Source organism: Manis pentadactyla, chromosome 8 (genome assembly GCF_030020395.1).
Source record: "Manis pentadactyla isolate mManPen7 chromosome 8, mManPen7.hap1, whole genome shotgun sequence".
In the NCBI taxonomy this organism is placed as follows: domain Eukaryota; kingdom Metazoa; phylum Chordata; class Mammalia; order Pholidota; family Manidae; genus Manis; species Manis pentadactyla.
The window spans coordinates 17,897,604-17,925,226 of NC_080026.1; the positions used below are offsets into that span (position 1 = coordinate 17,897,604).

General features: G+C 36.8%; 1 protein-coding gene across 5 annotated transcripts in view; it reads right to left on the bottom strand.

The window, feature by feature from the left end:
* GALNT13 (polypeptide N-acetylgalactosaminyltransferase 13) overlaps window positions 1-27,275 on the bottom strand; it is a 529,379-nt gene extending 502,104 nt beyond the window's left edge. For 2 of the 5 annotated variants that reach the window (XM_036928301.2, XM_036928300.2), the window contains exon 1: window positions 26,940-27,267. The gene's annotated coding sequence lies outside the window, so the exon portion shown is untranslated. Of the gene's footprint in view, window positions 1-26,939 lie in introns of all 5 variants that reach the window. The other 3 variants (XM_036928303.2, XM_036928304.2, XM_057505572.1) reach the window with 3 other exon arrangements.
* Between the last annotated feature and the right edge of the window lie 348 nt (window positions 27,276-27,623).

Sequence of the window (27,623 nt, forward strand, 5' to 3'; positions counted from 1 at the left end):
GTCTTTTTTTATTCCTCTATTTTCCTAGATATCAGAGCAAGCTGACTAATCTATAACTTTTAAAGTCATCGCTAGTATGTTCTCTTTCCCTCTGTCTCTCTCCTTCCCCCATTTTCATTTGGCATTTATGAACCTTAAGCTTGGACAATTTCTATTATGAATATTTGATAACAATCCAAAGATAATTTAAATCATGAAAAGCATGACAAATCAAAATCTCCTGAATATTCTACACTATTTAAATATAATTCTCCTGAAGCTCATTAGCCAGCTTATATCAGTGCATAATTCTATATCCAGTTTACACTCTACACAGGTAATTTCTTGACCAAGTTCCTGGATACCCTTTGCTCTTGATTTTTGACAGTGTGTCTACATTGTGGCATGCCGTAACTTAAAAATGTTTATCCATGCCTCTTTCCCGTTCATCCAACTGGGGAAATGTCAAGACCTGTTTCCTAACTCAAGGAGGTTCTCAGTCCATCCTTTGCTCCTTTTATTTATTTATTTTCATTGAATGTTCAAGGAATTGGTAAAGTGACTGCTTCAAACATTCTTCAGCCTTTCTATGTAAACAACATTGGATACCTTCTCCTTCATTACCTGCTCCTACCCACCTGCAGGGATATGAGAAAATGCTGGTGGTTCCTTTGTCCTCTAAGATAAAAGCTGAAACACTTTTGCTTAACTCACTCCATCCCATTCTCAACAAAAACACACTAAAGTACAGCATATTTTATTTTTTGGTTTGTTATTTTCTATCTGTATAAATTGTACCTTTTTCTTTACATATCCCTATCTTCTGACCCATTCCACTTGCATGAAGTTATTCTAAAAACTAATTAGAGATATAGGCAAAGACTCATGTTCAGAGAATTTCATGAGTGTCATTTATAGTATTTATAATTGTAACTCCTTGAAAGCAACTAGGGTTCTCTAGTTATACAGTTATATAATTATTAAATAGTTACATAATAATTCTCTAATGATTAGAGATCAACTAAATAAATTGTGCTTTGTTCAGATGTTAGAACACCAGGCAGTCACAAAACCCACGTCTCAAAGAGCATTAATTTATATGCAGAAATCTTCAATATATATATTTAAAACAGTATTACTACTTTCTAGAATAATATGATGAAGTACCAGTTGTGTAGCCAATGATAAATATGTATATACATATAGGTATGAAATTCTGAAAGATACTTTCTAAAATAATATGATAAAGTACCAACTGTGTTATTATAAATATGTATATACATATATTTATATAATACATATTTGTATAAAATTCAGGAAGATTAGAGGACCATAGAGCAAACTGTGAATAGTTATTATCTCTGAATGATGCATAAATAATATTAATTTTCTTTTTTATACTTTCCTTAATTTTTTAGATTCTCTGAAAAAATACATCATGTTATAATCCAAAAAGAATGAATATTAGTTTAAAATTTTAGAGGGAGCAATGTACATACATAAGAACCAAATGCATTTCAGCATTAAAAACAACATTAAAAGAGCTCGAGACATATAGACAAAATTGGGGCATTAATTAAGCAAAAAATGAAATTATCAAAAAGTTAGTAAAATATGAATTTTTTGAAGTAATCTGGCTGGACCTGCCAGTTACCTCCTTGATGTCTATTCTCTCCTATTAGCACTTTATGCTCTTTGGCCTTTGTCTGCTCGAATTGTAGATCTAATGAATGGAACCCCAGCAGCTATTTTCTGTGCATGAGTCTTAGAAGGGCTGTAAGAATCCAGGATCTGGTACATTATAGAGCCATTTTACCAGGCTTGGACTACCAATACCAAGACTTGATATTTTATGAGGGAAAAATAAAGCACTAAGTTCTTTAAGCTACTTCGGACACACACTGAACACAGCTTCTAAGTGATACATATTATCTAAGAATTTGCAGGCAATAATAAAGAAAATGTTTCTCTCTTGTGGATTTAATGATTATGTAACCAGCATATGCATCACCAAATATTGGAGTCTATATTCCAAATCATATGTAAAGTGGAGAAAAAACTTTAAATGTTCAGAGAAGTGAAATTAAAATAATTACATTTAGGAAATCAGAAGACATTAAAAATGACTCAAATAGAGAAGTATATATTTCATAAAATATTTAACAGCTTAATTACACTTAATCACACAAAGGATTATTTTAAAATTGGATTCCAAATAATGAAACAGATGTAACAGTAGCAGGAGAGATTACATTACTCATTAAAATTGAATTTCCAAAAACTGAAGATTGTTTGCATACTAACATTTTTTCGAAAAGTGTAGATTCTTCTTTTGAGCATCTTTAAACCTAAATTTAGAACTTCAGCATTTCAAACAATGAGATCTAATTAGAAATGTGGTATGAATATGTGATGAACTTTAAGTAGAGAATAAGAGTTAGTTTCATAATATACTATGTTATATGGTCAGTATTTGTTTTTATATTTCTTCATGTTTTATGTCATCGTTTAAATGTATCACATCTGTATTTACTTTTCCTGAGAGTAAGTTAAAATTGACTTGAAGTACATCCTTTATACCATCCAAATATTTGGTGTGGCAGGTTGTATTTTCCAAAGATGGCCACACCTCCCATCTGGCATGCTCTCCTGCAATGTGACCCTGACATTCACCCATCATGTGATCAAGCTATTTGTTTACTATTTGGAATCTGAGCAGATCCTAGGACTCCTTCAACCAAGAAGATATGGTAGAAACAATCTGCACCAATTCTGGGAGTGGCCATTAACTGGCCTAGCATCTTGTTTTCTGCCTTTTGCAGCCCTCAGCTGCCAAGTTAAAAATGCAGGCTACTGTGCTAGGCAGAGAGGTCATGTTGAAATTCACTCAGGCATCAGATATTTTAATAAAGGACATCCAGTTCACCCAGCCTGTAGATGACTCCAGCCACAGCCACCACCTGATGGCAACTACACCCCGAATGAAGATCTCCCAGCTAAGCCCCGCCAACCCATAGGACTATGAGAGATTTTAATAAACTGCTGTTTTAAGCCACTAAATTTCAGGACAATTTCTTGCATAGCAATAAGATAACCAGAGAAATGTGATCATCTTAGAGTCTAAAATCAGGAAGTATAATGCAATAATCTAGTATCTTTATTTATATAAATATTTGAAATTACATATAAGAACATATACTGATTAGAATATGAATTGTTTGTACGATAACCTCTCTATTTTTCTGTCTCTATCTCTACCTCTATCTGTACAAGTTATCTTATTTCCAATGAAAATTATTTCCAATGGTTTTCTGGATAGCTGCTGATATATGTACTAAGAAAGGTGTGACATATGTAAGTATATATATATATATATATACACATATATATACACATGTATGTATACATATGTGTATATATATGTATACATATGTATATATACATATATAAGCATACTATATTACACATAAAATTAAAAGTGCATCCTTTATACACACACACAGAGTATATTTGGGGGCCATCATCCTGTAAAATAGAATATATGGCAGAAACCTGAATGCTGTTCCTATATGGAAGAATTGACAAATGTGGAAAGCAGTTTAAATTTGTTTTCTATTCTCCCTAAAAGCAGAACTAAGACTAATAATACCAATGAGAAAACTTACAAGGGATCAAATTTAAACTCAGCACCAGGAAAAGCTCTTACTATAAGGAATGGGATGCCCTAAAAACAGGCCAAAGGAAGAATTAAAGAACACGTTGAAAGTGCATTCTCTAGAAATGTTGAAGGGACTTCAAGTATTGGCTAGTTGCTGGAATTAAATGGTTTTTAAGTACCCTCTTGAACCCATGATTTTGATAAATGTGTGCTAATTATCTTTGGAATAGATTACCCTAATATTTTTATATCCCCATCACATTCCAGAAAAAGGAACCAGAAGTGTCACAAAGATTCCTTCAATAAAACATCATTAAATTCATAGCCCTCTATCCTACTGAATCAATATTTAACAATTTTTCAAGACATTCATTGAATGAATAGCTATATTGTGGACTTTGTTAGGCCTCAGGGGAACAATGAAGAATGTGATGTCTCCATTGTTAAAAAGGCTTATAATTTGAAATGAGAGATGGAGGAGGGCGCCACCAACTACGGTAACGTGGTATAAGTGAGCAACAGCAGTAGAAACAAAGCACTGTGGGAACAGAAAAAAGGAACAGAAATAATTCTGGCTTAGAGACTTGGGAAAATCCTTTAAAAAAAAAGGTATCATTTGAACTAATCTTTGAAATGAGGAGATAGTTAATGCAAGACTGAAAACTGGTGTGAGCAAAGAAACAGGTCATGGACACCTTTGACAGGCCTAAGTAACAGAGAGTTAATTCACTGAGTCCTGAAACTACATTAGGAGGGAGTAAAAGATGATATAGGAGGCTGCAAAGGTCATTTAGGATAGATTTCTATGGAAGGTTTTGAATGACATGCTAAAGAATTTTAAATTTAACCTGTAGCTTTCAAAGATGTTTTTCCTTCCAGGAGTTAGATGTTCAGAATTATATTTACAGAGACCTCTCTATTGGCAATGTAGAGAATGTGATGGTCTACACCATATGGGGTAGCTTTATTGTAGAGACACTGTATCAGTATGGGGTTTAGACTAGGTGCAATCTTGACTGAGGGCAGGTGGGAATCACCCCTCAAGGTCCTTCTCAATCTTGAACTCTGTGACTTATGTCCCTTGCAAAGGAAAGGAGTTTCAAACCAATTCTTACAAATGACAGACGTAGCAGAACATTTGGGCCATTCTGGTGAAAATCATAAAGACATTGCTGTTTCAAAGACCCAGTGAGTTTGACAAGAAGTATATAAGTTTTACAAGAAGCACAATCTTTGACTAGCTGATAATGAAATCTGAGAGAGAAAAAATTACAAGGAAGAATTAATATAGCAGAGTGGAATGGCATTTATCAACTATCCTACCAGGAAAGCCAGATAAAAATTGGACTGACCTAAATCCTTTCTGGCCTGCATCATTTTCCAAAGTAGCATCTCCTGCTTTGGAAGGCCCAGGGGACCTATCTGTGCATGTGCAATCTGATTAAAAGCATGTAGTAAGGACTTAATCGTGTAGGGCGTTTTGCTAGGTACAGCATAAAAAGAACCGTGTTGCACCACCTTCTAGGCTTTTGTAATTTAAGAACAATGGATGTAGATATACATTTATAATTTAGGAAGAGAGAAGAAAGGACTCACTAAACTATAGGAATAGCCAAAATTATGCATACTTAACACCAAATGCTTCATGAACATCAGTAGGTGGAACAATTCCTTGATTAGTTCCATTTCAAGGGGAAATACAAGTAAAGGTCAGAGAATAAATGCCAGTGACCGGATCTCACTCCTGAGACCGACTGGAAGAGAAAAGGAAAATGCCCTATTCAGCCCTCACAGCGCTGAAGCCAAGGTCAGAGACACAGTCCAAAGCACACGCCACAGGACTGCAGGCTCCTGAAGGGAGGAGGGGCAGGGCAGCCCCTCAGCCCAGCGTCAGTCTGGGGATACAAACCCCTTCTCTCTCTTTTCTTGCTTTCTGTTGCAGGGTTGGTGTTGAGCCATTCCCGTAAGCACATTTGGCCTTGCTGAGGGAGATCTATATACAGGTGTCAGCAAAAAAGGTAGGAATTCATGAAATTTCCAACAAATAGAAGGCATAAACCTGGATTAAGAAAACAACACATGAAAAAGCTTGAAATTGGGGTGCAGGGTGACGGTTATCCCTGAGACCAATATATGGCATGTGACATCAGAAGTTAAGTCCTCTGAATGATTTGCTTGACGGCAATAAACCAGGCATATCATTAGATTAGACTTCTCTATATAAAGAACTTCACTGTCCTTGAAGCCCCCACACAGTGGTAAATTAACAAATGAGGTACTCTTTCCTATAAAGTACAGCCATGGATAACATAGTATGAACATATTTGCTGAAAAATAGAGAATAAAAAATAAAAATGCTACAAGAGAGCAATATGTAGTAACAAGTTCATGATTCCTAAATGTGTAATGCTCATATAGAAAGATGATGTTTATATTTGTTTATGGTATGAGAACCTTTCTTGATAGAACAGCCTGGCCTTATGAAACTATGTAGTTCTATTTTGCAGATGTTCATCTCTGAAGAAATAAACCTCAAAAGCAGGAATGAGAATTTCAGCTTATTAACAGTGTGAACTTCAGTAAGGCAGAGACTTCAATAAGATAAGGAAGTAAGCACAAGTGCAGACACACAGGAAAAAGGATTTTCCCTAGTAGACCCCCAGGGTTTTAGAATTGCAAAAGCATTCAGTAATTGCATGCAGTGAATATTAACCCACTGCTGAAACCCATTTGAAGTTGTGCCTCTTAATGAAATTTTGGAAGTACCTGATCTTGCATTTACATAGTGCCTTAAATTAAATGGATCCCAAAATCACCAGCCAAATTTGTTAATTGATTATATATACTGACTACTTAAGCAGGAATCATTTCATGAACCAATAAAGTACATTTCTATATTAAAATGTGGCAACATTTTATTGGCCCACAATTTTATGTATCGTTTTTTATTTATATATCAAGTTATATCAAGTGAGATACAATGCTTTAGCTAATTAAAAGTACATAGGTATTTAGAAAATTATGATAAAATATAGATGCATATACTATAAATTGATTAAAATCACATAATAAAATTTTTCCACAGCAAGTACTAAATACATACAAGATTAAAAAAACAGATGGACAGAAAATAACATCAGTTAAAAAATGACTAAATGTGGGAGTTTTGGGGTATGTTAGTGCGGAGAGGAGTGACAGGGTGAAAGGACATATGAAAGGTTTTAAGATTAGCTAAAAATACAAAACTACTTAGTTTAAGTCTCATAAGAAAGTTATTCTGAAAATAAGGTTTTAGATAAAGAAGTCTTAAAAAGTTGGACCAAAACTTAATTTGGTCCAATATAAGGTCAAAACAAACTCTACAGTTAGTAAAACAGCTAAAAGTCAAGAATGAATCTGTTTTATCATAAAATAAGATCAGTTACCTATATTCAGCTTGAGAGGTGCCAAAGCACAAGATTGCAGATGTTCATGCTTAAAAACACCCAGGGAACCCCAAAATGTGAAAACTCAACTTTCAGTAGAAGCCCTTTGGAAATACATACACACACACACACTCACATGCACACACACAAAGGTAGTGGACATTAGTCCTGCCCTATGACAGGGAACGGTTGTGTATCTTTGATTTAGTGTATGTCAAAACTACATTGCAAAATCTATCATACTGCTAAACATTTGTGTCTTAGTTTTACATTTATAATGGTGGAGAATATTTTTTGTTAGTTACTAACTTCCAAAGCACTTGGTAAACAAAATGAAAACTGTTCACAAAGTAAGCTTACAAAGTTACTGTCACACTACAAATAATTACGGTGGTATAATATTTCTGCATATTGAGACAACAATACAAGAAAATCAATCAAGTCATTACTTGATTTTAAATAAGACATGTAGAAATTCTTTGTTAACGTTGTTGAAGCTTATAATAAAGTTTTCTTTTTAATCACCCTTAAAGTATATTCAGTATATTGTACACCACCTCATTTTGGTGGCACGCAAAGTAAGAATGGGAGGCAACAGGAATACACTAAGCAAATGTAAGCTGAGGCTTTTTAAGGCAGCACCCAAAAATTGAATCAGAATGGAAAAAAAAAGTAAAAGTTTATTTAAATAATTTAATTACTTGTAATATGAAAATGATATGTAAACACAAATAAAACACATATACTATTTAACAACCTATAAAACCACTTATTACATAACAAACTCCCACAAAACATATTAGATCTTTACCAATTTCTTATATTAACTACTTTACTTTTTTGTACATGTTTTTGGAGTAGAGGAAGTTGCAGGTCGCATCCAACAATTAGTCCTGGTACATTCCAACAGTCTGCAAATAATTCGAAATAAATAAAAAACAGCATGATGCATCATTAGAGTCCCACCAGCAGCAGTTTATTAATTTATGTATAATTATGATTTGTACAGATTATTATGAAGGAACTGACAAACTTTCAGTGTTTAAGACTGAAAATTATTTTCCTAATATGATAAGAGATTTGGAATTCAAATATTTCTAAAAGAGAAATCAATTACAACTTCAAATTATGTGTTCTTCTAAATAAATAGAAAATCTCCAACTAAGCATTCATAAAAATCATTATGAACAACTAGACATCATGAAGTCTATGTCTCTTAAGAACAAAAAATAATAATGTTCCTCTTTTTCATTCAGGAACTAACGCAGAGATGGCAATATGTTTATGTTATTACTATTTTTCATGTTCACACACACCAAAAAAAACACTCTTTCAATTTTTCTAAGGATCGTCCACAATAAATAATAGCACAGTTCAATGCTGATAAAAAAGCTAAGGGGAGAATGGAGAATAACTGCTCAACTTAACCAAGAACACCTAATGGAAATCAGCAGTGACATGGAATTTTCCAAATAAAGTTAAACAGAATAGAAAAAGCTAACCCTTTTTCTAAGCTTAATGTACTTTCTACAAAGTGGCATTTCAGCTTTAAGGATTTTATACAATTCATACAATATTATGATATAGTGTTTATCATGATAGGACATACCTTTGTCCTCACACACTTATGTACTCTTCTCTCTTAAGTAAGATTTATTAGTATTCCACTAATATAATTTTACTGTTTCTATTTTGATTGACTTCAATCCTCTTTAACTCTTATTTATTTATTGTCTCCTGGGATCTAATTTTGCAGTTAAATTTTACAATAACTCTCCCAGATCTGAGAATTTATTTTGGAAATCAGTTAAGCAAGCCAGATTTACTAGGCACCTGTTACATTAAATGTAAATAGAGGACCCTATTAGTGAAGATACTCTAATAATAGCTAGCATTTGTTGAGCACCTGCTAAGTACCAAGCATAATAGTCAATGCAGTACATTCACTGCCACTCAACCCTCATAACCCATTAAATTAATTACAGTGATTAGGTGAATGAAAATAAATATCTAGTTCAGTATTGACAATTAAATGAGTTAATATTATATAAAGTATTTAGAGCCTCATGTCCAATTAGAGACATGGGTTGTATTAATGTTAGCTATTATTACCATTACCCCCATTTTAAAGATGAGGTAAATAAATTCCACTGAGGCTATGGAATTGTCTTTTGTAATTCTTCTAGCAATTAGATGAGTCTGAATTCTTGAACTGCATTTATGCAGTTGCTACAGTCTCAATCTTAGAACTCTAGCACCATTGCCTCCCACAAACTTGAGTGTCCCCATTTTTTCTTAGAATCGAGGTAGTTCATATTCTAGAGGTTCTAATTAATTGCCAAGAACTTCATCTTCAAAAGGAAATTTAATGGACCCCTGATTCACAAGACAGTTATGCTGAAAATAAGGTTTTAGGTAAAGAAGCTTTAAAAAGTTGGACCAAATGAAAGGTCAAAACAAACCCTAGAGTAAATAAAGCAACTGTAAGTCAAGAACAAATATGAATTATCATAAAATCGGTTATTATATTCATCTTGAATGAGTCACTGCCCCAAGTCACAGTCGAAAAACCAGGCAACTCAGAAAATGGTAAAGGAAGGTGATTCAAGAGATTGTAGTCACAACCTGTCAAGAAACAGATATTCACAACTGCAAAGAATGCCTCTATTGTTAATTTTATTCCCATTCAGAATCTCTTATTCTTGCATACCATAAAAATGTAAGTTTTAATATATCAATTAAAAGTAATTTTGTTTTCAGTTTTCCACAATACCTTTTTGTGTTAGACACACCCCAAGTTATGGAGGAAAACTGGGAAATTTCCTCATTCCTCTTTCTCTCAAGCTCTCTCTTGATCTCTTGATCTCTATTTCAATCTAAACATAGAAAGTTACTACAATTTCCTTTTGGTTTGCTGAATTGATATTCATAGTTGAAAGGTGCTAAAGCATACACACACACACACACACACACACATACACACACACAGTGAATTCTTTCAGCAACCCGCAGGTTAGAAATGTCTTGTGGGACCCATCTGTGTTCTCATGTTCATTAGGAATATCTAGCTCTTTAAAGCAACTATTTCTAATTAGCTACAAAATAAAGTGTTAGCCCAAAGAATAAGAAGTAGTGAGAACTTCAAAAACAGCTGCTGATATAAGATTGCAATATCCTCACATCTGGTTAATAATGAAAAGTCCATCCTTTATCAATTCTTTGAATTTGCAGACACATCAGGTAATCACAGTAACTTGTATAAGTTAATAACACACAGGACTATAAAATTTACCTCTACATTACGTTGTTTGAAATAATTGATTAGTACTATTTAAGTGTTCAGGAAAACAGAGGTGGAATGGAGATAGGATCCTTTGAAGAACACAGGAGCTTTTAAAGAATGTTTTATATTTTTACATCAGCAAAAAAAATAGTTATATTTTTAATTATATGAAAATAAAGCCTTAAGTAATGAAAAAATTATATCAAAACAACTCTATTTGGGAAGTTATTAGAGCTTAATAAACAAAGATACATGATTGTTATTTGAGTGGTCAATTCAGTTAAACACAAGGTAAAAACATAAACTTAAAGGGGAATGAGGATCATTGTTAAAAAGCAATTAACACCTTGTATTCTAATAAAGAGCTGGAGTAAGAACCCTAAGTCAATCCTGAGATCTGTTTCATAGCTAGAAAAATGATAGTTCATTTCATTCTCAAAGAAAATGATAGGCTTATCTTCATAAAATAAAGGCTAGAATACAGAGTGATACTGGGTATTTTTATACCAGTTGCTTCATTTTGAAGATGAGGAAACTGAGATCCAGAGAACCTAAATAACGTGACGCAGTTTATTAGGACTATAATCCAATCCTTTCCTCTTAGCCAGATGATCTTTATAATACTGTAAGGGATGATTGCTATTGTGTTTCCTGACAAAAGTTCTCAGTACCTAGCATTTCTTTACATAGTTCAGTCCCCTTCCCCCAACCTCAACCAGTGCCTTTCCCTAGAGGAAATCGCTTTTACTTGTTTGTTAGTTCTACAATAGAAGCCTTAAATCCAAATGTCTTTATGGACCAGGTCGATTCAATAGAGAGTGATTAGAATCTGTGGAAGTCTGGAAAGTACATACTCATGTAAAAATAAACACATTTTTTAATAAACAAAATTAAAGCATACTTCAACCAAACCAAGTATTTTATAGACTCAAAGTATTTTAGACATTATCATTATCTCACTTACCACTCACTTCTCCCAACTCTTCCTATTCATGATTCCTCCTCTTCATTATCTTTGTAACTTGAAGGAATATATCACTGCTCTTTCTTGTATTAACATCGACACTCTCTCTTGATCCCATTGTGTAATATGCTGATCTTCCAATCCTTATCCTTTCCTTCTGCTTTCTCCAACCCCATAACCTAACTCCCAAGCTTTACGTTCTACGTGTTTACTGTGACATTTCCATTGCTGGCAATATTTGTATTCCGTATTATAGTCATGTATCACATTATCTAAAGGTTGACATTAAAGTTGAACATCATTAATTATCATTACTATTTAAATTAAAATTCTGTTTCAGAGCCAACTAAAGTTCTATGATTACTTTCCTTTCTTGCATATTCTTTTGTTTTTCCCAGACTTTTCACCTTCTTTTTTCTTGCACTATTTTCTTTTTAAATACATCTTGAACATTAAATGTCCTATGTCTACCTTTTGTCACAGACTTGCATCTGCCTAAGCCCTCAATTATTGCGCTAATTCCACACCACACTGAAGCAATATAAATTGTGTGCCCTCTACGACTACTTCATAACTATCATGCTATGTCTTTCTCTTTCTCTTAATAATACTTTGCTGGGGTTGGACCTCAAGTAATTTTGTAAGAAAGGTTACATGTGTGGAAATAAATGTACTCCTTATATATATGAATGTGGCATTATTCTACTCTTGAAGTTGATTTGAGTAGATATAGAATTTTAAGTTGAAAATAATTTTTCTTCAGTAATGTGGACTTCCAATACTATGTAGAATAAAAGTCGTGAAAATGGGCATACTTGTCTTGTTCCTGATCTTAGAGGAAAAGCTTTAAGCTTTTCACCATTAAGTATAATGTTAGCTATGGCTTTGTCATATATGGCCTTTATTATATTGAGGTACATTCCCTGTATACCACTTTGTTGAGACTTTTATCATAAATGGATGTTGAATTGTCAAATGCTTTTTCTCATCTATTGAGATCATCGTATTTTTATCTTCCATTTTGTTAATGTGGTGTATGACATCAACTGATTTGTGAATGTTGAACTATCCTCTCATCCCTCAAATAAATTCTACTTGACCATGGTGTATGATCCTTTTAATGCATTGTTGAATTAGGTTTTTGCATTTATTTTTATCAGGACATAATGGTCTATAATTTATTTTTTTGTGGCATCCTTGTTATAAAAAAGAGTTTGGAAGCTTTCCCTACTTTTCAATTTTTTGAAAGAGTTTGAGAAGAATGGATATTAAATCTTTGAACATTTGGTAGAATTCACTAGTGAAGCCATTCAGGCCTGGACTTCTGTTTGTTGGCAAGTCTTTGATTACTGATTCAATCTCCTTACTAGTAATCTGTCTGTTCAGATTTTCTACTTCTTGATGATCAATTCTAGGTTGTAAATTTCTAGAAATGTATCCATTTCTTCTATGGTGTCTAATTTGTTGGTGTATAACTGTTCATAGCAGTCTCTTATGATCCTTTGTATTTCTATAGTATCAGTTATAACTTGTCCTTTTACATTTCTGATTTTATTTATTTGGGCCCTGTTTTTTTTAATTTGTTTTTTGTTTGTTTTTTTGGTGAGTCTAGCTAAAGACTTGTCAATTTTGTTTACTTTTTCAAAGAACCAACTCTTAGTTTATTGATCTTTTATACTGCCTTTGTAGTCTCTATTTTATTTTTGTCCACTCTAACTTTATTATTGTCTGCCTTCTGTTAACTTTGGGCTTCATTTTCTCTTCTTTTTCTAATTCCTTCAGGTTTAAAAGTAAATTGTTAATTGGTGATTTCTCTTGTTTCTTAAGGTAGGCCTGTATTGCTATGAACTACTTACAACCACATTTGCTGGATACCATAGATTTTGGCATGCCAGATTTCTGTTTTTATTTGTCTCTAGGTATTTTTCTTTGATTTCTTTTGCCTTCTTCTATGACCCAGTAGTTGTTCAGTAACATGTTTAATCTCTGCATACTTGTAGCTTTTCCAATTTGTTTATTTCTAGGTTCATACCACTATGGTCTGAAAAGGTGCTTGATATGATTTCAGTCTTCCTGAACTTATTGAGACTGGTTTTGTGGCCTTACATGTGATTTTTCCTGGAGAATGTTACATGTGCACTTGAGAAGAATGTTCATTCTGCTGCTTTTGGGTGGAATGTTCTGTATATATCTATTAAGTTCCTCTGGTCTCATGTGTCATATCAAGCCAATATTTCCTTACTGATTTTCTCTCTTGTTGATCTATCCATTGATGTAAGTGAGGCATTAAAGTCCCCTACTATTTTGTTATTGCTGTACATTTTTCACTTTAAGACTATTAATACTTGCTTTGTATATTTTGGTGCTCCTATGTTGAGTGCATACATATTTATAAATATTATCTTCTTACTGAATTGACCCCTTTATCATTATATAGTACCTGTCTTTGTCTTTTATCACAGCCTTGTTTTAAAGCCTGCTTTTCCTGATATGAGTATAGTTATACCAGCTTTCTTTTTATTTCCATTTTCATGGAATATCTTTTTCCATCCATTCACTTTCAATCTGGGTGTGTCCTTACTTGTGAAGTGAGTCTCTTGCATGCAGTGTACAGATGTTTCTTGTTTTTCCTTTTTGAACCATTCAGCCACTCTATGTTTTTTAATTGAATAATTTAGTCCACTATATTTAAAGTAATTATTGACAGGTATATACTATTGCCATTTTGTTAATTGTTTTGAAGTTCTTTTGTGTTCCTTTCTTCTTTTCTTTCTCTCTTACCCTGTGCTTTGATGACTTTTTTTAGTGTTTTTCTCATTTTCTTTTGTATGTTTACTTAAGTTTTTTTCTTCTTGTTCACCAAGAATTCACATATACCATTTGATGAATACACTACTCCATTTTAAGTCAATAGTACTTAAGTTTGAACACATTCCAAAACTACATTTCTACTCTCCACCTTTTATGTTTTTGATAACACATTTTACATTTTTTATCTTATGTATCCCTTAACATAATTACTGTAGTTTCATTAATTGTATTGTTTTTATCTTTTAACCTTCATTGTAGATTTATAAGTCATTAACCCATTACCTGGTTATATATTTACTTTTCCAGACAGATTTTTACTTTCATATGTTTTCTTTGTTACTAAGTAGTGACATTTCTTTTCAACCTAAAGAAGTTCCTTTAACAGTACTTATAAGGCCACTTTCGTAGTCATGAACTCTAGTTTATGTTTATCTGGAAAATTCTTTCTCTCTTTCAATTCTAAATGATAGCCTTGCTGGGTAGCATCTTGGTTGGAAGTTTTTCCCTCCAGCCCTTTGATTATGTCATACCACTTCCTTCTGGCCTGCAAAATTTCTGTCGAGAAATCTGCTGATAGCCTTCCCTTGTACATAACAGTTTGTTTTGCTCTTGGTGCTTTTAAGATTCTCTTTTTAACTTTTGACATTTTACTTATAGTCTGTCTTGGTGTGGATCTCTTTCGGTTCATCTTATTTAGTACTCTCTGGGCTTCCTGGACCTATGTGTTTGTTTCATTCAGTAAGTCAGGGAAGTTTACAGCCACTATTTCTTCAAATAAGTTTTCTGCCCCTTTCTCTCTGTCTTCTTCAGAAACCCCTCTAATGTGAATATTATTCCACTTAATGTTGTCCCATGGATCCCATAAGTTATCTCCATTTTTTAAATCCTTTCTTTTTTCACCTTTTTGCTGTTTTATCTAGGTGAATTCTATTGCTTTGTCTTCCAGCTCTCTGATCCATTATTCTCTTTCATCCAGTAGGCTGTTGAACCCCTCTAATGTATTTTTAAATTCCATTATTGTATTCCTCAGCTCCTGGACTTCTCTTTGGTACTTTCCTATATATTCTCTTTTTGTTGATGTTTTCACAGCGTTCATCTATTCTCCCAAGTTCAGTAAGCATTGTTATCACTACTACCTATAATTTTTTATCAAGTAGAATACTTACCTCTATATCATTAAGGTCTTTTTCTGAGGTTTTGTCTCATTCTCTCCTTTGGCACATATTTCCCTGCTTCCTCATTTTGCTTGACTCTCTGTATTTGTTTCTATGTATTAGGTGAAACAGCCACCTCTCTCAGTCTTGAAAGAGTAGCCTTGTGTAGGTGATCATATTACTAGTTCAACCTTGCCCTAGCTCTTAGTTGTCTCTCAAACTTTAGTGATTGTCTGAACCATCTGATTTATTCTTGATAGGTCCCTGCTGTTGAGGTGGGGCCATGACCCATTGGTGATCCAAGGGGAAGAATCTCATTTACCACCTGGTTTCAGGCTGATGGGAAGCCAGACACTCAAGCAGCAGATTTTAATGTTTTCAAGTATATACAGCTCTATCAGGAGCCACAATCCTAGATCTCTTGTCCTCTAGGCCAGATCTAGAGATAACAGGTGACAGGTGCAAAAACCTGGGCTCTAGATGAGTGTATAAGCTCCTTCCTGGGAGGTCTCCTTGAGTTGTAGTGAGACCAGTGGGGTGCATAAAGATGGTGTCTCCCTGCTTGCGTTCCCTGGGAGTGCTTCCTTAGAGCTGTAGACTTGGGAACTGGAAGCCTGCCCCTTGGGCTGAAGCTGTAGGCTAACAGGCCTTTTTCACAGGAAGAGTTTGGGGTTGTGCTCAGTCTTATGTCTTTGTGATGCCCTGGGGGTGCAGGAGAGGTCCTGCCAAGAACTGTCTTTCTGATTGTTACATTCCTGTGGAGTTCAGGAGTGCCTTTCCCCTTGCCACCAGTGCCAGGCAACCATGGGTCATTCCTTGTATGAATTGTATGCATCTACCGGCTTTACCACAGCAGCTGGAGTGGATAGGGGGTTGATCATGCTTGCTGTCTTCAGAAAAGTAGTGAGAAAATGTCTTAATTGCATATGCCCAGAGGCTTTAAGGATGCAGTAGATCAGTGCCTTGTCTTCCACACAGGTTAGATTTAGGCTGGAAGTGGGAAAATGTAGTGATAACTCATACTCACCAGTCCAGCCAGGGAGTGGAGGAGCATTGCAACTACCCTGTCCTCTGGCTTCAGCAAGACAGTGGGATAGAACTGCAACTGTCTACCTTACCTTTGTTAGTAAGACATTGTGAGGGTGCCATATCTAAGCTCCACCTTCACTAGCAGGATAGGTGATAGCGCTAAAACAGCATCCACCAGTGCCTCTATCTCTGGAGAGAGTTTTGACTGTTCCCTGCCCCTCCTGCAGATCTTTCAGATTAGCAAATTAATCTCCTTCACATACACTCTAGGTGCTTTCCAAACGGATGGACTTTTTATTGTTGGTCTCAGTGTAAGTTATATACAAAACCACCAGACTGGTGAGATCCCTATTGCACCGGGGGTGGGGTTTATTGGCAAGACTGTATCTCTTCCTGTCCTACCCTTCTCAATGTGGTCTTTATATCCTTTGTTGTGGAGAAGCAGTTCATCTAGTTCTCAGATATGTTTCAGAGGGAAATGACCCATTTGTAGCTATAGATCTGGTGTGTCCATGGGGGGAGATATGTTCAGGCTCTTCCTATGCCACTATCTTGCAGAAGTCCCATATTAATTATTTGATATTTGTTCTAATTATATATATTTTTTCTTACAGAACTCCAATTATTAGAAAGTCACACTCCAGGGAGATTCACTGTGACTCTTAATATTTTCTTTTTTTGTTGTTGTTTGTTTGCATTGTTGAGATATTTTCTCTATTTGAAATTATAAACTTTTCCTTAAACTACTGATTGGAAAATATTTAATTTCCAACAGTTTTTCTTGTTCACTTATTGCATTTTTCACATAATCATCCCCTTGTTTTACAAATACAACATTTTTTAAAAATCTCTTCAAGGATTCAATGTTTTTGTCTCTTTATTGATCTTTTAATTTTCTGTTCCCTGCAAGTTCATTGTACTGTTTTGTTTTATTTTTTCAATTTATCTTGGTCTCTCTTTTTTGTGTTGCAAACTTTCTTTAATATTTTTTTCTTAAATATCTGGTGATCTTTGGTTGCTGCTTATATTTAAGAATAACAGAATAGAAAATATTGAGCCCTCTGTGTTACAGGAGTCTTAGGGATTAGAAGACTATGCTTAAAGGTAAGCCAGTTGCTAAGACCCTCAGTGCCAAAATAAAAGATGCTTTATTCTATGGCTCTAAGATGTATATTTGGTTGCCCTTATTGTCCCTCAGCTGTCCATAAAATTTTAGCTGAATGGTGGGAGGGGTAGTGAGAAAAATTTGCAATAGAAATGTTTGCATAGGAAGTACAATTGGTGAATAGAAGGCTAGCTATTCATCTATAGATGTTGATTATTTTGTTCAGCCCCAGTGTCCTCTGGTTTTCTTGACATTATGGAGCCTAATGCCTTTGGGACCTTATTAAGAGCAGATTGGCTTCCTCAGTTTCAGACCACTTCCCTCATCTTAGTTTCCTATGCTTTGCTTCACTCTATCCAATTTTATAGTTTGATATCTTTTAACTCCTTAACTTAACGCTTTAAATGAAGTTTCAGAAGGGGTTTAGATAAAGATGTCTCAATCATTCCTCTTAAAATGGATACTTCCCTGTTTAATAAAAGCAATCCCACTGACCTAGAGAACTACCCTTAGAACACCTAAACTGAAGAAAACCCAAGGATAAGTAAATTCATTACACTGTTGCATACCACACCACACGGCGGTCCTGGTGGCCACTGCGCTGTTCAGAATGACTCAAGCAAGGCTCTCTGTTGAAATAAATGCAAATTGCATGTCTGCACACATCTTAACCTATACAGGGTAAAGTAATACTACTGATTTTACACTTCTGAAATGCCTTATGTTCTTTCCTTTTTGTGGGGAATGAGACAACTGATTAACATTCTCAAAAAAAAAAAAAAAGACCTATTGAAGTGTAAAATTATTTAAGGAGATAGTTACAAATATCTTAAATTTGTGGAGGTTATTTTTCCTTACAAAAGAAATGGAAATGATGCATACATGTTATCCCACTTGAATTAGAATTTTATATAGATAATAAGAATGTGTGCATTGTAGAAGCAAAATGGGCCTGTTGTTGTCTTCAGCAGCAAATGAAGTGTCTCATAACTAGGAATTCATTGTGTTAATTCAGCTGCGCCATCCAATTACCTACAATTCATCTCAACTTAGTGCGCAACAATACAACTCAAAAAATCTGTGACAAAGAGTCTGCTCTAGGTTTACCAAATAGGAGAAATACTACCCTGAAGCCAGGGAGTGGGAGCCACAGCATATAAATTATTGAAATGGTCCATCACAATCTATCAGTTAATATTACAATGAATGTTTTTAAGATGAAGTCAATAGCCTAGAGTTAGCAATGAAACATATATTGGATGTCTTATAAGAAAAAGCTAACCAAGGAATACAAAAACTGTGTGGCAACTGAAATTGGCATTCCCTCAAATAGCACAGCATTCCCTTGGAGCCATGGGCCTGCCAAGTGCCGACTGACCACAGGGCCCAAGCACACGATTCTAAAAGTAGACAGAGGTAATGAGATGTGAATTTAGCATCCCCAGCCTCCTGCTTAATGAGCCAAATGCAAGAGCTAGAGCGTCTTTTACCTACTTGGAGACTGAATGATGAAATGAACAGAAGCTTTTTTATTTACCTTTTATTTTAACAAATCAAGAGTACTAATAGATAGTCCAATCCTGCTACATCAAGCATTATCATAAACCATAGAAGAAAGGACATTTAAAGTAGAGAGCACCATGAAGAAGGAAGAAAGGAAGGGAGAAGTGAGGGAAAGATATAGGAGAAGAAAAGGAGTATTGAAAAATGATAAATTCTGTATTTAATTAAGAAGAAAATCAGAGGTACACGAAAAATCTATAGGATATGGGTAAAAGGTAGACCATGATTAGGGGCTAGGCTGGTTTCTAATATTTTTCAGGGCAAGTGACATATAGTCCCATTTCAGACTGAACCAGTAAGAGAATCAAAGAAAGGTGACCCTTGAGGATTCAGAAAAAAGTAGAATTTGTTATGAGAAAAAGAGAGGAGACTGTACTAAGATTTGACACTAGGCTCATCAGTAATCCCATTAACCCTCTAAGGGCAGATTTTATTTTTTTTAAATCAAACAGGTGGAGTGACTTATTATTGGGGGTATCTACTTCATAAATTACATAGTCTAATCAAGGATCAGTCTAAAATGACATTTATTTCTTAAAAAGACTAAAGGAAATTCTTTAAAACAATGTCAGTGCATTAAACAAAAATATTAAGTAACAGAAAGTTGCTGAAAATCAACCAAAGGCCAGAAGGAGAAAATGCATTTCATCAGATATGACTTACATTAGTTCTTACAGATTACCAAAGATTATAAATTAATACAGGTTTTCCAGCTTATAAAAAGCTTACCAAAAACACTTGAGGAAAAAAAATTCAGAAATTTCAAAGGATTTCCACAATTCCTTCATAAATATGAATATTTCCTAATGTAATTCAAACAATTCATCATATTATCTTAAGGAAAAAAGCTATTTCTTATTAGATTAGTTATAGATGTAGATCTTAGTTATGGATTAAAGTCTAAATATAGAAATCTTATTTAGTTACTGACTTAAAATTTTTTTCTTCCTGTCTGTATCATGATGTGTTAATTTATTGGGGTTTTTTGTTTTCTTTTTTATAGAAGTTGGAGGAGTCTGCATTACATCGAATTATAAACAATTAATCTTCATAAAGGAAACCACTCTAATGTTTCCATGTTTATTGTCCCTCCATAATTAACTTTCTTAATTTGGTGCTATGAATTCCAAAAGGTAAATATTTTTGTTTGAAACTCTAGAAATCTGCTTCTGGGTCAAGTTTTCTTCCTTCACATTTAAAGGGAAAACTTATGTAGGAAACAAGACAGAAATCTGTGTTCTATTTATAAGCTTTGTAATTTAAAGCAGGTAATTTTATTAATCATTCATCAAAATAGCATAGTCTTTGCCCTGCCACTTGTCAGCTTACTCTGAACAACACATTTAATCTTTCTGTGTCTCAATTTCATCATCTATAAAATGGAGATACTAGTAAAAACCTACTTTGGGAAGTTATGATTAAATGAATTGCTATTATGTAAAGCACTTAGAACATGCCCAGCACGTGGTTACTTCTATATCTGCTAATAAATCAAATCAAGTAAATCTGAAAAATGGTGTACTAGAAGTAGATCAGTCATTTGAAACCTTACATCAGAATCATCTAGAAAGATGTTTATAAAGAGAGATTCTGTGGACCCATCCAAAGCAAACAAGAATCTGTAACAGTGGAATCTGACAACCTATATTTAAACAAACAAACACAAAAACCTCTTTAGGTAATTTCAATTTACAAACTAGTTTGTCAGTAATGACACTAAACAACACCCTAAGTCAGTTTAGCTACATTTCACACACCCCACCAGCATTCTTTTCCTCTTCAATGACCTTAATAGTCACTAAGCAAAGCACTCGATTTACTAGCATCTGTCAGTTTTACAAAACCAGTAAGAAGTTCAGCTTTGGAATTTTCTTTTTCACCTAAAGCAAAACTGCTTTGTTCTCATCAAGGCAAACTAAGAAGTTAAAAAGGAACTGATCCCTCAAGGCTGGGACACACTGGTTAGGGGAAAGGACAGAAGGGAAAGTTCTTGAAACATCCTCCTTTTGTTTTTGCCGGGCACTCATTGGTTGTCCCAGAACACAGGCTGGCACCATCTTAGTGATCTTGATTCATGGCTAACTACCAGGAAGAAACAAGTCACCTCCAATCCTGCTAGCATCATTCCTAGGTCCAAATTTTACTGCCCAGACTTGCAAGTAAGAACAGACTAACTTTTAAGGACTATGTCTCACTGAGCCATGGGTAATGTGGGTGCATGGGGTCCATGGGGCGGGCAATATATTACAGTGGGCCCGATGAAGACGAGCTCCCAAGCACAGTCTACAAAATGTGGTGAAATACAGTACCAGACTGTGATACAATTCTTATCAATCTTTGTTAAATTAGAAAAAGAAGTGCAATGTAGAAAACGTACAGAAAGCTAAATTTATTCTATCTTAAGAGCTATATTTTAAGATTTGGTTAGGGTGTAGAAGTCCACCACTCTTTCATAAAATGATGTTGATGTAAGTAGACTTTTTAAGTCACTCTTACAGGACAAAAGAAAATGGAGGGTAGCACTCATTTATTTTTTAATTTTATTAGTTGGTGAGAATATCAGACTGAGAACTATTAGAGTGGTGGCCTCAGTCAAAGAACTGAGGTGATCCCTGGCCCTAACAGGTATTAGCTGTGTCATTTTGAGTAAGTGAGTCTTGATAGCATGGAGACAGCCATACTACCTCTTACTCATATGGTTATGAGGATAAAATGATGTAAACCTGTCAAATGGTTACTTACCCACAGTTCAAGTACAAAGAAAGTATCCAATAAATTTTAGTTATTTTATCAATTTTTAACTATACTCACCATTTTTAACTCCCTCATAAATAAACTGAAATGGCTATATCCTCACATATGTTTGTTTCCAAGCATTTTTCCCCTTTTTCTTTCACTAGACTAATGGTAGCACTGCACAGGAGTCTTGATAGTCATATAAATCTCATCCTTTCCATCTGAAACTAACTATATAATAAAAATCTCAAGAGGAAATTAAGTCAGTTATTATGCTTCTGATCAGCAAGAAGATAATCCTTCCCATATGCCAAAATCCATTTTTAACTAAAAAAGAGGTGCTGTGCTTATGATATCAAGGCAATTAATATTAGGCAAGAGACTAAGTTGACATTTACTACTATCTCTGAGGTGTAATTTGGATGATTTTGAATGTGTAGGCTCTGCTTTAAATTCTTCTTTCTATTTACAGTGGCTACTCAGCACATGTATTATGTTCACCAAAGAGCCAACCGACAGTTTATTCACACTTTTCTGTGATGCTCTACAAGAACTTAAATCAGATTTAAGTGACAACTCAATGTAATTTAATGTATCAAACAGAGTTCCAATTAATTCCACATCATGTTAAAACATTGCTATGATACATCTTGGACAGTTCCCATCTATCCAAAACAGTAAACATTTCTTAAAAAAATACAAAAGAAGTCTGAATATTTAACATGGACAGTGTGTTTAATTTTCTTACATAACAGAAAATATGATCGCAAAAATGTTCATGTCTATGATGGCAACAGTCATTACTTTCCCTACATTCCTCTCAAACTATGTTGGGTGGATTAACCATTAATATGGAACAACTTTTAACAACTGATATTTTGCATCTTGCTGTAGGTCTACTGTAAAGGATGAATGATTATAGCAAAATAAACATTAACAGAAAAACTGATAGTTCATGAGGACTATAATTATGCGGACCTTTGAGTGAAACTGGGCAATTAGAGGAAAGACATGTCTCCATACTTTAATCTCCTAACTATCTCTGGAAATATCTTTTAAAAATTAAGTTTCAGCCTAAATAAATAGGTCCTGAGACCTACCAAGAAAATCAAATTAGAAAACTAATAGCTAAAAATGAACTTTAGCTAATGCATCTACAAGGGACATTAGAACATACATCAATCACACAGATGAATTTAGCCACCTATACTTATTTCTTGGTTATCAAACTGAGACCAATTAAATATATTATTATGCACATACTACATTTGAATACATACATATAGGTATAAACCTAAATCAAGGAGAAATAAGTCATCAAATGAAAAGTTTGATTTATACTTTGCTCCCAAAGAGAATTGCTTATAATGCCTCAAATGGATGACCAACTATTACTGAATTCGTGTATTCATTTTCAGAAATACTAAGTATTTAATTTCACAGTGGAAAGCTAGACTCTTCAAAAACATGTATGTCTCTAATTAAATGGCAGAAGTCCTTAATTAAACAGTGTACTTTAAGATAGAAATTGTAAATAGAAGTCTAATCTGTTAAAATGATAAATGGTTTCTCAAAGCTGACAGTGCCAAACCTTTAAATGTGATTTACATGTTCAAACATGTGTGTGGAGGGTTGAGGGGGTGGTAAAGGGGAACGATAATTAAGAAATTAAGAAATGTCAAGGTCAATATGAGTATATATACTTAAGTCTTGATTTTATGTTTCACATGTTTTTATTCTGATAACAAGACTAGAAGGAAGGATTTAGGACCAAAGCATAGTTAAAATTCTTTGATAATTAGGTATATGGTCACTCAGACTTCAAAGTACTGATCTTGTCAAATCTCATTAAATGTAAGATGTCTACATGTTCCTACTACTGAGAGCAACACAAACCCAAGAAGGTGAGTACTAAAAGTCACAATAAAGAATTTGTTGTTTATTGCAAGAAGTGCCACTTGATAGTATTTCTAATAAAGCAAATTAAAGGACAAAACTATACAACCAGAGACATGTAGTATTGTTATTTATTTCATAGGGTGAGACTTTAATTATTACTTCACCTCAATCATTTTCTTTACTTTCCTTGTTATTCAGGAACACTGATATTCTTTTCATTTGCCCAACCATAAACAAAGAACTCATTTATGACTTGTTCTTTCACCCTCTTTCTAAAATGCCGACATTTTAAAACACTGTACAATCTCTATTATATGGAAATGTTCTTGTTACAACTATCACTTCTAAAAATCAAGCTGCAAAATGGAAACATTTCTCACTCTGACATAACTGTTTAACTTGAAACCAAGTATGCATTAAGTTAAAATGGTAAATGGGTATCAATATTCTCATCTGTAAGAAATCAGAAGATATCCAAACAATATCAGAATTTCCACCTTCACTATGTCTTTGGTATTTTTAAAGACAAAAATTTGGGTAGATCGTTTGGTGATTTTTAAGTAATATTTTTAAAACAAAATCAACTTGAACGTGCTCCTGAACAATACTCATGGTAAATCTACAACTGTTTTAAGAAGTGACTACCATACCATCAGAAAAGTAATAAGCAGCCAATGGATTCCTACTAGTACCATATAGCAGGAGGCATAGCATTTCCAGGTCCTTTGGCAAACTCTCATATGCATGTAGTAGCACACCTCTCATGTATATTTGAAGCAGTAAGGAAACCTGTAAGTTATTAAGTAAATGATTCAGTTTGCAGATCAATTTATAGCCCCCAAATATTTTAAACTGTTATCTTTGTATTAAAAAAATAACTTCATTTTTAAAAACTACAGGGACATATTCACCCCCAAAGAGGTCATATCCCAGTTTACTTTCAAGTAGAAAAACTGAGAGATTCCACCCATCACAGCCTCTAACCTCACTGCAGCCCTATAGTGACTCTTACATACAAAGCATCAGCTAAGTTAAAAAGACTTGCTCAGAAAGGCAAATACAAGCAGTGAAATGAGCTAAAAAGACAGAACTCACGTTTCAACATCTCTTCTACTAGTCCTCCTATCACACTTATAAAAGACTAAACGAAACATAAAATAGGGAGGCAGAATTCAGCTTCTTATATATAGACACATGAGTATAGCTGGGTGACTTCAAAGCTTGTAATTAGCTGCACGGTAACCAGTCAACCAACAAGTTTTTATTAAGTGTTTAGTAGTTTTTCCACACTGCGGTAGGCTCTGTATATCTGAGACAACATCCAGTCCCACTCTGGACTCTGAGATCCAGATTAATCCACACCAGAAGCGCTGAACTTCCTTTGGAGAAAGCTTTCTTTCCTTCCTCTTCTAACCTGATCTGAGATACAGTGCCTCTACTTAAGCAAGCAGCTTAAGCCCAGGAGTGGGATTAGCACTACAGAAATGGTGAATTAAAAGCATTTATTTAAACAGACAGGAGCAGCCAGGGAAAATTCTCAGTGGAGTTGAAGGTGGGCAGGGGCATAAGGAAATCCTGGTTCGTGGCTAACAGTACTGAAAAATGCACGTTTCCTATGTTCAAAGCCTGCCATAGGCTATGAAAATTCTCCAAATGTATCCATCTCTGAAGTCACACGAACAGGGTTTCAATACTAACGTTCTAATTCTGCAGAAGAAGAGTTTGTAGAGATCAGGAAAAAAGAAAGAATAGTGATGCAACGCAATACTCGAGATGAGGAAAAGTAAAGGATGGGTGAAGGCAAGAGAAGGATCTGGGAAGGTGGGAGGTCCGAAGTCAGTCACCAATAGGTTGACCTTACTTTTCAATATTCTCAAACCAGCAGGTTTCTTTAACACTAGAGGGCACGAACGCAACACACACACACACACACACACACACACACACACACACACACACACACGAAGGGAGGGGAGCAACCCTGAGCAAAGGCAGCCTTCATACAAAGCTAAAGATGTGGGGACACCACGGAAACCCGAAATTTCAGGGGGTTGGGGCAGCCAGGTGTCTTTAGCCCTGCAAATAACATCTCTACAATGTGCTTCAGGGAACAGTGACAGCGATCTCTTCCAGGGACAATGCTCAAGGACTGAGTGTTACGGAAGCTCGGCGGTTCAAAGCAGGCAGTCCCCGGTGCTCCTCTGCTCTGCTAATGACATCTCTGCCTCGGGAAAGCTCCCACCCTTTCCAGGTTAGTTTTCCCCGGATCCCGAGGCTTCCTGGGTTTGTCTGCCCACTGTCTCCTCTCCAACACCTGCGTGTAAAGGCTGGAGATGCTCACTCCACCTGGAAATTCAACTGATCACAGTCAAAGAACGGGGTGAGGGGAGGGGCGCCCGTAGCTTTTGCTGCCCATTCCAGCAGCCTCCGTGTGCTTGGGTTCGCGGCAGCGCAGGGCCCTTGCACCCCTCATTCATCCCGAGTCCACAACAGCCCAGACGACAGCAGGCTGCCTCCACCCCCGCGTCCCCTCTGGCTCCGGAGCAGGGAGGTCTCTCTACCTGGAGGAGCCCAAAAAAGTGGGCCAGGGCGTGCTCTGGGAGTGGGGTTCGGGAGGAGGAGGTGGCAGAGTAGATGACAGATGAAGACAGAGACAGGCAGCGAGAGGCAGAAACAGAGAGAGAAAATACGGCAAGACGGGAGACAAGCGGAAGAAGTAACAGGGACAGACATCCCAAGAAAGACCGAGAAAGAGAATGAAAGAAACAGACATGCGGAGGACGTGGGGGGAGCTGCAGCCAGAGCCAGAGAGTCAGAGAAGAAACTGAATCCGAGACAGAAAGATGCAGAGGATGAGGCAGAGGGGCACTGAAAGAGAGGCAAAGGGAGGCAGAAAGAAAAGGCAACTATTCGGGAAGACCCCAAAGACCCAAAGCGTCCCGGGTGTGGGGGCGGCGTAGAAGCGCCTGCGCCCGGCAGCCCCCCAGCCGCCCGCCGCTGGTGGCATGAAGTTGCCCGCGTGGAGAGCCGAGCCACCCCCGCTGCCGAGCGCCACCCGGGCGCCACGCCGAGCGCCACACCGGGTGGCGGAGAGAGCGGGCTGGGGAGCGGGCGCCGACAGAAAGTTCCGCGCCCTGCGGTGCTCCCTCCGCACCTGCAGCGGCCGGCGAGCGCGCTCCAGGCACTCAGGAGGCCGCCTCGCCGGCTTCACGGGCGCTCCTGCCGGGTCCGGCTCGGGGCGCTCAGCGGGACTTGGCGGCGCCCACTCTGGACCTCTGGCCTCCCGGGGGGACTCGACCCAGAAGAGGGGGAACGAGAGAAAGAGACGAAGACCTGCTGTCGTGGCCAAGGATCCCGCGAAGAGGGGACGGCTGTCCACGCAAGGAATTCAGCCTGCGACCCAGCCCGGCAGGCGCCGGCCGGGCGCACCGAGTGCGGGGCGCAAGGAACCCGCGCTCACCTGGAGTCCGCGCCTCTCTTGTCACTCTTCCCGGGGAGCAGCAGGAGCCGGCTCCGGCCTCGGCCAGCCCCGGGGAGGCGCCCTCATAGCGCGGCGGCGGGCTCGAGGGCTCCGCGGGCGCCCAGGCCGAGGAGGCGCCGGAGACCGAGCAGGGCTCCTAGCACATTGTCGCCTCGGCAGAGCCGCCGCCGCCGCCGCCCGGCCACTCGCCCCGGCCCCCGCCCGTTCCCGTCCCAGCCAGCTCCCCCGACCCCTCCTCCTCGCGGTCCCGCCCCCTCCCGGAGCCCCAGCCCGGAGGCCTCTCACTGGGCTGGTATCATTTACGTAACCAGCAACCCCAGCCCTCCTCCCTCCCGCTCCCGCTCCCGCGCCTCCCCGGGCTGGGGCGGTGCGCACCGAGCGCGCTCCAGCTGCTGCTGGAGCCACCGCTCCGGCGAGGGCCCAAGTCCCGCGATACTTGGGAGGCACAGCCCTCGAGAGCAGCCTAGGGTCGGCTCTGCAACCCCGAGAGCGCCTTGCGACCCCTGGCCACCCGGGGGCCCCGGGGGCAAAAGCAG